Source organism: Papaver somniferum, chromosome 5 (genome assembly GCF_003573695.1).
Source record: "Papaver somniferum cultivar HN1 chromosome 5, ASM357369v1, whole genome shotgun sequence".
Taxonomy (NCBI): domain Eukaryota; kingdom Viridiplantae; phylum Streptophyta; class Magnoliopsida; order Ranunculales; family Papaveraceae; genus Papaver; species Papaver somniferum.
The window spans coordinates 74,107,974-74,120,285 of NC_039362.1; the positions used below are offsets into that span (position 1 = coordinate 74,107,974).

Below are 12,312 nucleotides of genomic sequence, written 5' to 3' on the forward strand. Positions count from 1 at the left end.
ACCTAATTCTCCTCTCTTCGCTCTTAATCTCTGAAGAAAATGGTGAAAAAGCTTCAAACTGTAGTATGAAGAGAATCACCGAAATACGCACGCCACAACCGATACTTAGGTACAAAGAGAATCAGGAATACAAATCCACTTATTTTTACCTTTTAGGGTTTATAAATTCCTGATTTGAGTTATTGATTTATTACCTTCGCATCAAATTCCCCTTCCTAAAAGTGATATATTACATGCATTCTAAGAACAAAAAGAATTAATCTACTCTACTGTGTTGGAGCTCTTCGTTTTTATTATTTTGAGGTAACCTTAGCTACCATATTTTCTGTTGTTGGGTTTAAAAATGTTGTGTTAGAATGAAGCTATGATGTTTATTATTTGTGCTGAACATGATTACATCTTTCATGAAGAATTTTGAAATTAAGCCACTGAAAATACCTATGATTTTTTTTTAATAAATGTTTGGATTGTAGAAATATATAAGTTAGTGTTTGCTAATATGTCTCGCGGAATACGTAAAAAAAATGGTCTCTCTCCACTCTGTCCATAGGTTGTACGAAACCATAATGAAGAAAAAGCATTTTGCTAAGATAATGCAGTGTAATCGGTTCGGGTCAAATTGCAACTTACGATGAGGCCAGGCTGGTGATATGCTTACCATGTTATTATCCATTTTCGATGTTTATGTAATAAGTAGTACCCATCTCACTCAAACATCATCTGTTGCAGATTTTCATGGGAAAGTACTTAATTAATTTGTCATGATGGCTTAATCATTCTTAGGTTGCTAGACTGAACATGCTAGCATCTGTTTCCTTTTAGATTCAAAAACTGGCGCATCACATCCAGCTTTTCACATTATCCAATCGCAGGTGAAGTGGATTTGCATTATATTTATAGACTCATAAAGAATACTAATGAATGTTCAGATAAAAATTGGATTGAACTTACATTGTTGACATTGATGTGCTCATTATGTACATGGATAATCTTGGGATGGTAAATAAATTCGGAAAATGTCTAGCATCTGAACAGCTCATTTCTTTTCTTATAGGTTTCAGGGGTAACAAATAGGAGGCACAGAAGTACAAGAGAAAAATAAATTGCGTCCGTACGAGGTATGATACACTTAATGTTGTAAATTTGTAAAAGCAATATGTTTCCATCTTTCAACTACCTAAAGCACAATGGCGTGCTTCTTTTCTAGATATTGAGCTTGATGGCTTGACCTCTGGATAGTGAAAACATAAGGGGTGAGAACCCCATGGTACACCATAATGGAGGGATGCAACACATATGGGATTGTAGCAAGCAAAGGTACCATCGCCTTATTACTATTTTATTGTGATAATGGTCGTGGCACAGTATCAATGAACTCAATTTTGTTTGCGAGTCCTTAGACAACATTGTGCATTTAATTAATACACAGAACAGATCGATGGTAAGTTGAACTGCATCATTTGTAAATACACGCAACAGCTCGACAATTGAGAGGACATGATGACAAGCACAAGGTAAAAGCTTTGTTGGTTAACTTTATCGTTATGAACTGTGTTCTTTATATACCAGTATGTGGAAATAACTTATCCCAAAATATTTAAGGTGTCCACTGAGTCTTAGTTGTAATTCGGTTACACAGCTTTTGCTTAGTTGTTGCTACTTATTTGGATAAGACAGAGTCCATGATATTAACATTTGTTTGGATACAAGGTGTGTCAATGGTTGAATCAACTGTTAGGAGATTTACACTATAATTTTGTCAAAGAAGGAAGGCTATTCACGACTTTGTTTCTGAAGATAAGCAAGGTGAAGCCGAATTCTCTGCTTGGTAACCCTTTAAGCTCGTGAATCATTTGCGATCAAATATCCTACTATCATTATCTTAAACACATTATAATAATTCCCACGTACATTAAGAAATGGTATTTGATGTCTTGGCTAAAATGGCAGAGCATGTGGTTTTTAACCAGTTGTCGGTTCGCTGTACAGATGGAACATTTCTTAGAGTAGGCCTAAAAACCAAATGGCACATTTATTAGAGTAGGCCTAAAAACCTTAAATTGGTCTTCACAGAGAGAGTTGTTAGTCTCATTTTTCACAGAACAGGAATTCAATGTGTACTAGATGGATAGCAAACTGAAATTCAATGTGTTAACAGAGCAGGAAATCCTGGGTAATTAACACTGCCTCAGTTCACGGGGAGAATAAATATGAACGGACTGGAGTTAGAGATACCGTTGGAAGTGCATGGCAATGAGTGGCCAGGCTGAGGGGAGTCAGATTGGTGGTTCAGCTGCTGCTCTTGGCGCCTCTTGCTATTATAACAAGTTTGAGCTAGGAGTGTTATGCTCTAAATGAGATGGCCCAAATTGTAGCTCCTGAATTTAGCAAAAATATTTCCAATGGTGGTGTTATTGGTTCAGGTCTACAAAGGGAACGGGTGACCTTGAAAACATAAATAATCATGACAGTTAAACTAATGTAGACGCAGGAGCGACGATCACGGTGAAACTATGTTATCTTTCAACAATCAACTTATGTTCTTTCTTCATGTATATAAAAGAAAAATATAAGCTAGCCAGTTTGTATGTTGTTTGGTTATCGCTTCTGAAGGAATACCCTGACATGGTTAATTTTGAGAAACATTTTGAGAAAAAAATTGGTATATCATATCATGTTGAAAAACATTTTGAGAAACTTAATAATTTTTACTTTCAGTCGAACATCAAGTAACTGTTTCTTAGAAATTATTTCTTAGTGTCAGTTGTGAACTTTTTTAATACTTTTAAAATGCTTACTGGAGGCTGGCAATTAACTGGGAAAAAATTGTCGCCATAGTTGTTTCAGTGACGGCTACAACTATCACTAGGCAAGTAGATAATGCATTTTGACACGAACACAGAGACCCGCTCTACATTTTCATCACAAATAATAATTCTTAACTTAACCCCGTGCAACGCACGGGAAAGACACTAGTTACATTTAAAGAGACAAACTCCTTTCCCTTGTTATTTCCGACACTCTTTTCTTCAAATCAAAATCCATCCTTATTTCTCTCTAACCAACACAAGCAGAAGGGATTCTGGTTAAGGATTCTATCTTTTTCTACACTATCAATATATTGCAAGTTCATAGTATCGTGCAGGTATGGGTTCTTCTCTTGAGTTAATTTTTGTACAAATCTCTTTCAGTCCTGATTTGATTTGAGTACATGCTTTTCTCTCTTCTCTTTGTTGTAAATGTCTTCTTTATCTCCATGCCTTGGTAAATATCATGTTATTTATGGATTTAATCCTTGTCTAGTGGGTGATTTTTAAACAATTTGTGAAGACTAAATATATTTGCATCTATTTAAGTTTAGTTTTCCATTACAGTTCAAGTTTGAATTGATCTTCTTTTGAACTAGCCATAACGTGTTTGTTAAAATTACCCAGTGAGCTGGCTCTTTGAAATGCAGCTTAAGTTCATGAACATATTTACGTTGGTTTCCAAATTTAAACCTCAAGTTGATGTTGGTCAGCAATAAATGATATACAACCAAAATGTACTTTATAATCTTAGATTTTCCTTAATTAACCACTTTGGATATCTTGTTTTTATAATTGCTTAGTATTATGAAAAAAATGAATCTTAACTGGTTAATTTGGCCTCCATTTTTATATATCCCTTTGTTTTAACTACTGGTTTTGTTAAGGATATAATAGCTCGCACATGCGATCTAACTTTTTTTTTCTTTGTTTAATTCTTACATTTGACTAGCATCTGGCCAACCCTTATTTCTCTTGCTTTTCTTTTGCAAGGAAATTTTCACTAAATGATATTTGTTGATTTGTAGAATTCCGCTTTGTTTTCCATTTTTCTTTTTCTTTCTATCTATCAGATATGAAGTTTCCACATATTACTTTCCAATAAATTTGGACAACTGACCACTAGGGGGTTTACTATTTCATACCCACTCGCACAAGAAGCTTTGCTATGTCTACTTTCCCATTTTCCCATTTATAAGCCATGCCCTCTTTTAAATGCAACTGTTGTTCTTTTTTTATCCAAGGATTGGTTGGTTTCGCATGTCTCTCATAAACTAGTCTTACACTGCAATACCGTTTCATTTTAAGTTGGCGGATTGTTAACAGATTTTGATCTTCGGAGAAATGGTTTCACATTTGGGGTTTACTTGGATTTTCCGTAAACGATCGTTTGAGCATGTTTTGGAAGAACTTTGAAAGGCTACAGGTGAATTTGTTAGGCCCATAGGGGCATCCCACAAATGTGGCTACCCGCAGAAGACCGTCCGGGACGGTGGCTGATATCCTGACTATCCTAACATTAGAGACTGGTCCTCACAAGTAGCATATGTGAATTTCTTCACCATCGGTTGACAAATACTTCATTTCTACTGTTTGAATGAAAAATGGATTTGTCATGCTTTATGAAATTTCTGAATTTGGACATGCTCATTCTTTTAATTTGATCTATATTAAGTTGGTTTTATCTTTCGGTACGTTATTTCCGTAACCTCTACTGGGCTGTGGCTCACCCCATTTTGTTTTGTTTTCCACAGAGTACGAGGCAAGGTTGAGGCAGCAAGCTTGAAAAGAGCTTGCAGCTGGGAGTTTGAGCAAAAATTGGTATTTTTGCTCGTCTATAATGTGTATATCACGGGGTTCTCTGGGTGGTTTTAAGTTTCTTGCTTGACCCATGCATCTGGATAGTTTATTTTGTTGTTGTCCGATGTTTGTTTTGATGTATTTTGTTGTTGTACATACGATGGGATCTAGTTGGAAGTCCTAGCATGGTTTGTAAATGGAAACTTTGTTATGCTGGAAACAGAGAGCCTGAATCTCATTTTGGATGTTTATTTAAACTGCATTTAGAACTTTCTTTGTCCTCAACATGCTGGCAGGTCTTGATATATATATTACACTCTGTTTGGAGATTCTTGTTGTCTGGTATTACTATACTAGCAAGTTCTTTCATGTCATTACAATATGTTTGGATTTCCATCTGTGCATTTTTATGAGTAGCACTAATGCTGTTAGTGCTCAATTTACATTTTGAACTAATAAGCTCACATGGACCAGTTGTTTTGTACATTCTTTGGCTCATTTTGAATTGTACACTTAACAATTTTGTACATTTGAACCACTATCGAACTTCTCTGAATTTGTCTCTATTGATATAATGACAAAGCAATGTTAAGTTAAGAGTCTTTGGTTTTTCTTAAGCTTTGATGTGACTTCAAATAGTGTTTAAATAATTGGTCTAGTGGGTTCTCTGCCTCCCTTAAATTTTCAAACAATGTTACGGGTCTACTGTCAGTCTATCAGACTAAATGGTTCCCTTGGAATTTTAGTGTGCATTTTTAGACCCTTTTGTTTAATCACTTCTGTGCTAAATGTTGCTCTATGAAATTAAAATTTGATTTCTTTAATTCTGTTGCTTTTAACTACCATGTTTAACTACCATGTTTAACTGAATTTTTCTTGGAGATCCTATTTAGTTTGAGCTTCAAACTGTACTCTATTTTTGATGTGTACTCCATTTGTGTATGTGATCAGATAAATTTATATCAATTTATTTATACTGTCGATGTTTATTTAAAAAAATTGCATTTTTTGTACCATTTTATATTTCGAGTGCCGAACCGGGAAGATAACCTTGCTGGATTGGTCTAAATCCAACCCGTTTGGAAGGAAATTTTCTCTGTCCGTCACAGCTGAAGTCCAACACAAGTTTCATTCTTCTCTCCTCCATCGGGTACCAGCACCATAAAATCACCAATCATCACCACTGCAGCATCGTCTCATCGGTTATCACACTACCAGCTCTTAACAGTCCCGTTCGGTAAAATGGGTGAAGATGAAGTGCCATGGTCTGCATTGGCGGTGGCTTTAACATTTCAGTTCAACTGTCAGTCTTCCAAGGGACCAAGACTGACAGTTTAATTCCTATTCCGTGGCTGCCCTGAGTAGAAACTCGGGTGCCTATAACAGTTCTGTAGGTTCAGAAATTGCACAACTTTAACTAGCTTCGAATGCTTGTAATTTCTTCATACGACGTCGGAATGACTCTGTTCTTTCGCCAATGGTTTCTTATTTTCGTCCTCTTAGAGGTGATTTCGAGAACTCCTAGATTCGAACGAGTTCCACATGGTCTTTGGCCCTTCTCCGTTTGTGGCTAACTTCTTTTATTGTACAATTAAGTGCTATTTCACTTCTTTTGGATGATTCACCTAATAAAACATAAATAGAGAAAAAAACTGTAATATACAGTAAATTGCAAGAGTATAAGGAATTACTAGCATGGATTCGACACTAAACATATGCAAAATATGCACTTAACAAAGTTGATGGTCAAAATCCTGATGCCTCATGCTACTATGCCTATTCTCATCAAGATGTTGAGAATGAGGATATGGTTTCGGCCGAAGTGGTTCATGATTTTCTTAAATACTTTGAGGAAGCGAAACTGCAGCTCGTTGATACTATGAAGGATCTCGATGTGTTAAGAACTGAGTTGAAAAAGGTTAACTCTGATCTTGTTCTCATGAAAACACATGTTAAAGATCTTCTCAATGAGGATATCTTCTTTGAAGAAGCAGTGGATGATGTCAATCTCAAGCTCAAAGGTCTCAAGACTCGTGAAGGTTCCGGAAAAGCTCCTTGATTTCAGTTCATGATCGGTTTTGATGGTTTAGGAGTCTTTTTTGTTTTTAGCTTGTTGATTTTTATCATTGTCTAGGAAACTTCTTATGAGAATTTATTTTTGTGTTTTAAGAAGGATAACTAGGGTTTCGAGTAGCAATTATTGTGAGTACACATAACTATTGCCAATGATTTTCATCTTGCAATGTTTTTAGATTTATTTATTTAAATTCTAAAAATTATTTGGAAGATGATTTTGCAGTATTAATCTTTATTGGTTTTATATATTGCAAAAACTTATGTTATGGGATATGTGTGTTTACTTCCGTGAACTATGATTGTCCCATATATGTCAAAAGTTAAGTATATTATGTCATTATTCAAATATTGATGGAAAATAGAATGAACTTTTGATTACAAAGATTAAGTCTATGAAATCATTATGCAAATATTGATGAAAAATATAATGAATCTTTCAATATTCCGCAGTATTGATCTTTCCCTGATCCACTTCTATGTGTATTGTATGGCTCCGTAAGTTCACTTATGTTGAGCATTTCCGATTAAATCAATCATTGAGGCTTCATTGTGGTTAATTTAATTGAGTTTTCTGGATACAAATTCATGTTTTCTTGTGATTTGTTAATATCCAAAGAAATCATTCTTTTCTTGTAAAAGTAAGGTCGCTCTTGTTGTTCTTTCGGGAATGGCATTTTATGGGAGAGAGTTCTTAATTGAACTTGTGCTTAATTGCCAAATCTTTGTGGGGAGTGCGCCTGTGGAATATTGTAGGAGTTATCTTGTATCTTTATAAACTCCTGGATGAATGCATTTTTAGTTTCGACTATATGATTGCATCTAAATAAAGTTGATATGTTCTCTTTTAGTCATGAAGTATCTCTATGAGAATTTCATTATGATCCCGCTAGTTTTCGTAACTTTGACAATTTATATTTATAAAAAGGGGGAGAATTATTTTGTAGTTCAGCCTACATATACATATGGTTTACGTATCATTATGTAAGGGGGAGTGGTTTTCATTGTGAGATGAAGTATTGACTAAAGGGGAGTGATACATATCATCGTAGTATTATTGTCAAAGTTGTGATACAATTGAACTTTGATGTCGTGTAATAATACTATGTTTGACACTGTATAACAATAATTGAGAACAATTGTTTTCTTATTATTATGACTATGGATCTTCAACAACTATGATGCTGAGTTGAACACGTTCAGAATCACTGGAGTACTTGGAAGTGACGAAGATTTCGAGTAATGTTGAAGAACCAAGGAAATCAAACATTTGGATGAGAATCTACAAAGTTTATTTATTTTGTAATCCATAAGTATTGATAGTTTTGTCACTAAATTGACAAAGGGGGAGATTGTTAGAGCATTGCTCGGTCGAACTCGCAAGCGTTGCTATCTCAAGCTTGTTTGTCAAGTTTAGTTGTTAAAACTATAAGTCTTGATTTCTAGTCTACTTATAGCTATTGAAAACACGATGGTACCCAAATATACCTCAATCTAAAACTTTTCCACCTATAAGTCCTTTCTCCGAAAGTGATTGTCTATGGACTGATTCGAGACAATACAAAAAATCGGTTCACACTTCGTGTGATCGTTTATTGATACGAGATCGAGACAATACGACAACAAGATAACTTGTGTGATTGACTATGGATACAAGATCGATACAATACAACAACGAAGTATGATTACTTGATAATAGGTTCGGACTTAACCAAACACTATTGGATTTCTATCAAGTAAATAGGAATTCACGTTTGTGTATTTTACTTCTAATTATAATAAATCAATTATAATTGCGGAAATGGAAAAGTAAAAGACACAACAAGATTTTGTTAACGAGGAAACCGCAAATGCAGAAAAACCCCAGGACCTTGTCCAGAATTGAATACTCTCATAATTAAGCCGTTATACAAAATCTATAAACCAACTTCGTATGGTTGAGACCAAGCAACTAAACCTATAGTTCACCTAGTTTCCTCAGTATCCCTGCGCCTCCATCTTCCAATAAGTCAAGCACTTGGAACAATTCCTTTGGTTCGTATTCCAAACAGTAAAGGAACAACAAATCTACTCTTTTCAAACCACGTGATATGAGTTTGACAAAAGGCTCTTCTGTTTAACAAATAAACTCCTTTGTGGGTTCTTAGATCAATCTATTCAACAACTAGCAAAGTAATTGTTTAGACTATGCAATCAATACTATGAATCACAAAGAAACGTATTGATGCCGATCAACACAACTAATCAATCCAATCTATCAAAAGATAAACTGATTATAGTTGGATCCCCAGCCGATCAAGTTTTGTGCACACCAAAGATTATGAACTCAAATAAGAAATCTTCTTTGTCTTCAAATCTTCTTAAATCTTCAATAAACACCTGCAGACAAACAACTTGAATCTCTTGTGATCAATCACACAGAACGGAGTCTGTTAACGATGGATTATCACAAGACGTCTTTAGATCTACAAACAATCTAAAGATCTCCGTCGATACTTTGATCTAGTTTGAGTGAATCTTATATCAGAAGAGAAGATTCTCAAGCATAAACAAACTAGGTGCAATCAAATTCCAACAGCCCTTAGTCAATCAAATCAGTCGAAAACTAATAATAAATTGCAACTATCTGGTTTCCCACCAACGGTACTCGTAGAGCTTCTCAATCCCAAAGAAGTCTTTAAAATGAGCGGTCGTAAGAGATTTCCCTTGATTGGGGTACTTTCCTCTCCGAATAGATGGCTCCACCAGTAACATCACAACTACGTAGTTTTGCTGGCTCTGAGGATTAGTTTGCTCGAAATGCAAACTTCAATATTTATAGACCAAGGAAGTTTGGACACCAAGGAATTTCCAAAACCGAAATCGTTTTTCATAATTCCTGGAAATGCTCTGTACAAATATCGACCGAAATCTCAGTAGAAAATCTCTAATTAGTAAATGCACATTACCATTTTTTTCCTCTAAAGATATGCATTTAATTGCTGGAAATTAAAAGCATATAAAATTGAAAACCTTAATTAAAAGATTCTCAATTTATTTCAATCCGGGATTCTCCTTTAGTTATTAAGGAATATCTTTGAACAATAATAAATAAGAATTACTGCACATGTTCAAAGTATGACGGCATCTTTACTTTGTAAATCCTTTTTCATATTTACAATTTTGGAACCGATTTGCCACACTTCCAAACGAGTTTAGAATTGGTTCATCTGATTTCCAAGAACTATGTGATTGATCAAAAATATTCAATCACTATTCATGGGTTTAACTTTTCTACCAAACACAAGATTCGGTTCTACCTCCAAGTGGCTACTAGGATCGGTTACACTAGTTTCCATAAAATGGCTAACTAAGTACCAGGATCGGTTACCACTATTTTATGGTATTACTTGTGATCGGTTGCACAAGTTATAGGATCGGTTACACCAATTACTAAAACTTGTTAACCTACTACAAGGATCTATTACACATCTTATGATTAGTCCCACCAAATTCTAGGATCGGTTACCCAATAACTAGGAATGGTCACACCAATTACAAATATCGATTATACCATCTCAGGCGATTACTTAAGTTTGGTTTCACTAATGAAAGTCAGACCGATACATAAGTTAGGCATTGTGAATAGTTTTACCAAGATACATAAACAAGTTATGAGCGTTTATAATAAACACACATATTGGTAATCCAAAGATTTGCAATGAATAACAATATCAATAAGCCTAGCGATTTCCTTTTCGATTCACAATTTTTTTTAATGAATTGTACTTCCTTTAAACGAATGTAAAACATTGTTTCCTATGACGAAGTCTTCACCCATACCCATACATAATCACAATAGCATTCATACGATTATGTCGATGTCTTATATACGATGTTCAAAAGATACGCGTTATACTTCGTATTATAATTCCTTAATACTACGTCTAACTATAGTATAACCATTCACAACTTTGCAGTTTTGTTTTCAATATAGCACGACTTGAAAGATACGTTAAGAATGAAACAGTTCAAGTCAAAATATTACGAACCTCAAGAGGAAGGATGATGTCGTCGATGTAGCTCTTTACTTCTTCACATTCTTCAAGTCTTCGAGTAATACTTGTAAGTCTCATATCCTAATAACTTTCTAGCTAACCATACGAAGTTGACTCTAGTAAATAATCAAGCGACTCTTTAAATAAATTTTGGTTCACTAAAATATGACAACCAAACTTGACATACCAATGCTTGGTGGGTTCAACCGAACAATGCTCTAACAGCTATGTCTCAGACTAGGATAAAATGTGTAGTTGAGCATTAGACTTCACGGTGATCATCGATTGAAGACGAAGAACTACTAAAGGGAGATTGTGGAACTTCATCAACAAAAGGTATGTGGAGACTTGAACTCATCTATCACTCAGAAGTCTATTTATATTATATCTCCTATTGAGACAAAAAGTCGTATAGATATATAGATTTTAATTTATACACACTTGATATTTCGAGCTGAGTTTAACTCGCTTACATATTTCTCGAAATATGTGTTGGTAAGCTTTCGCTTTAACCAAGTTCATCTTTTATTCTTGACGAAAGTCAAAAGATTTTCATGTGAAATCGCTTGGTAACATCTTACATGATTTGTGTGAGACAGTCATTTGATGTAGACTCGGAATGTTTCGTATTGATCTATTGATCACTTGAAAATATCTTTGAAGCTAATAGTTTGTGTGAGACATCTATTCTCGTCTTCTAAGAATGTCTCAATGATTAACATGGAGTTTAGGACGATTAACCATTAGTTGGATATAGCATAATATGCGTACTTGTATGCTAACTGTTGCAAGTTATTCAAAGTCCGAGAACCATAGTATGCATACCCGTATGCATACTTGTTTGATAGTTGAAGTCCGAGAACTTAGTATGCATACCCGTATGCGTACTGGCGTAGCGGTTCAGGTCCGGGAATTCAACTGAAGTTGGTCACTTACGAAAGCATGTGTACCCGTTCACATACTGGCGAACCCAGACCAAGTCTGGAACTCTAAGTATGCGTACCCGTTTGCATACTTGAGCGGGTTAAGTTCTAAAATCGGTTTGTTCATGAACTAATAAATTTATATAATTAGGAATTCAATCTTTTGCAAACTGTGGCTATAATGTTCATGAATTGATCAAGTGAATCAAAATCTATTTTGCTTCAATTGTGTCTTGCATACTTCTATGAGAATATAAACAATTGAACAACTCCATAACTAGTTTCATTTGTGTCATTTGAACTAGTTGTGATAAACATGAACAAGGTTGATATGAAAGTGTTCATATGGCTAACTAAGGTTAACTATTGTTGTGTCAACCAAGTGTACACGTTTAGGTACAGTTACCCATATCTAAATGAAGACATATTTCGTTTGTGTATAACAAGCTAAGTTCGATCTAACGGTTGAAAGATATTAGCTTGAATCTAATCAGGTTTTCATCTAACTGTGAATATTAAATGATTAGTTACCTAGGTAACATTGATTGCAAACCCTTATTTGAAGACTATATAAGGGAGAACTCTAGCAACTGGGAAATCTAATCCCCACACCTCATGTGTGATACTAGTTGCGACTAGAGTCGATTCTAACCTAGGATTTTCTAAAACCAT

At 34.9% G+C, this 12,312-nt stretch overlaps 1 long non-coding RNA gene across 1 annotated transcript; it reads left to right on the top strand.

The window, feature by feature from the left end:
- The first annotated feature begins 2,989 nt into the window (after positions 1 to 2,989).
- LOC113277529 lies at positions 2,990 to 4,858 on the top strand. The gene is made up of 2 exons (XR_003324970.1): positions 2,990 to 3,145; positions 4,562 to 4,858. It is a non-coding gene; the product is annotated as an uncharacterized LOC113277529 (long non-coding RNA).
- Positions 4,859 to 12,312: the final 7,454 nt, after the last annotated feature.